This window comes from Cyprinodon variegatus, unplaced genomic scaffold (assembly GCF_000732505.1).
Source record: "Cyprinodon variegatus isolate N-32 unplaced genomic scaffold, C_variegatus-1.0 Scaffold0, whole genome shotgun sequence".
NCBI classification, from domain to species: Eukaryota; Metazoa; Chordata; class Actinopteri; order Cyprinodontiformes; family Cyprinodontidae; genus Cyprinodon; species Cyprinodon variegatus.
In genome coordinates, this window is record NW_015150453.1 from 3,408,434 (window position 1) to 3,410,344 (window position 1,911).

General features: G+C 35.2%; 1 protein-coding gene across 1 annotated transcript in view; it reads right to left on the reverse strand.

Annotated features, from left to right (window-relative positions):
* The window catches only part of LOC107084514 (HORMA domain-containing protein 1-like), a 47,388-nt gene extending 46,745 nt beyond the window's left edge, over positions 1 to 643 (reverse strand). Inside the window, exon 1 of the mRNA XM_015374430.1 lies at positions 569 to 643. The gene's annotated coding sequence lies outside the window, so the exon portion shown is untranslated. The remainder of the gene's footprint in view (positions 1 to 568) is intronic.
* Between the last annotated feature and the right edge of the window lie 1,268 nt (positions 644 to 1,911).

A 1,911-nucleotide genomic window follows, 5' to 3' on the forward strand; every position in this document is an offset into this window, starting at 1 on the left:
GCTACTATGGAGCAGAGCCAGACTGAACTTCCCGACCTCAAACCTTGTGGGTGGGACCAAGTTCGGAATGGCACCCAGGCTACTCATTATGTGCCACATCAACGACTTTGTCAATGTCGGCTGGAAGCTGGAAGAAGCTCTGCACATCATCTTAACTCTAACTGAGACCAATGGGTCATTATTTATACCTAAAACTAATAAGTTTGCAATGATTTAATGAATTTAGCTTTAATCAGGAAAAAAATAAGATCTTGCAATCACTGAGAGATCACAAGATCGAGATCGTGATTGGGCCATTTTTGCCCAAATATAGTAACACCTCACTCCTGACTTCTTCCGGCAGTGACGTCACGGTGCGGTAAGCCGAACGCCATTCTCCCTGCTTAATAAGCAAAATCAATGGGAACTTCTAGACACATCTGCAAACAACAACAATTATTTAAGATTTCCAGAGGACTTCACCATTGAGATTCGTGGAGCTATAGTTAAACTGACAATGCGCACGTGCATAGCAGTTGGATGTTGCAATACATCGGGTAAAAGTGGAAAAAAAAAATTGTTATATCACCTTTCCGATTCATGATTCTCTACTGACGGGTTCGTCATTGGATTGCCAACTTGAAGGGGGAGGATTTACCATCGAACTTCTGGCCAGAGAAAAAACATGTCATTAATCTGTTGCTTCGCATAGTGCACTGGTCATCACCATTATGGAAAATAGCGTGTTGTAACAAAAACCAGTACAGCATTGGGACTTGATCATCAGCCAATACCGCACTGTGATGTCACAAACCGGTAGATGCAGTAGTGCTCTTTGACAAACATGGATGTCTCCGTTAAAGACATTTCAAATGAAATTACTCTTAATTGAAAACACTTATCATTTATTGAAGAGTATATAATAATTTCCTACTTAAAGTACTTTCAGAAGTTTGTATCCTGAATATGACCAGACCATTTACTTTTCCAGGGCTTTAATACTTTTATTTGCTGACATTTTCTCACGCAAAAATACTGGGACCATACAGTCCCGGTAGTTTTTTATTTTTGTGGAATAGTGTAACCCCTGTTATTATTTCTGTTGAAAAATATGTTATTTTTGTTACATTGCTTGAAAAGCATTATTTTTTAGCTTCATACCTATTTTATAGCAAATTAAAGGCGGCCAATGTGCAAAATTTTCTAAACATCTAGTTATAAAACATCTTATTTTCTTTTATCATAAACAAAAAGCATCATTACATCTACATTATCATAGTGCAACTGATTCATAAAACCATAAACACCAAAATAATTTTCAATGATTTCAGATCTTTGGACCTTCAAATTAATTATGTAATTTAATTCATTAATAACAAACATCTTATATTCCATAACTGAACCTAGAAACTAGATGTATTTAAAATTCCAATAAGAAAGTTTTCCAAATTCTTCAACACTAGATCATAAAAACTGACTGCAAAGGTTACTTTGGTTAGTAACTAGTCACTTTCAGCGAGCAGTAAATTAATTACTAACACAGTGACTTTTTTGGATAAGTAATTAGTCAGTGATTAGTAAGTAGTAACCATCAGAGACGGCAGAAGTACTCACTTTCCGTACTTAAAAGTAAGTAAAAATACAGATACTTGTGTTAAAAAAATACTCTGGTAAAAGTGGAAGTACTGATTAAACTTCTTTACTCAAGTAAAAGTAACAAAGTACAGGCTTTAAAATTTACTTAAAGTATAAAAGTAAAAGTAGAAACCACTTTTTTCATGCTGTTGCCTACATTTTAAATGGATGTCTGCCAATAGGACTAGATCTCCGTTGTGTTCATTTTCAATCATCTCGTCGTCTATGGGAGAATTATCTTGCCATAATGCAAGAGCGCATAATTTCAATTTGAGAAAAGAATTTCATCTTCTTGCA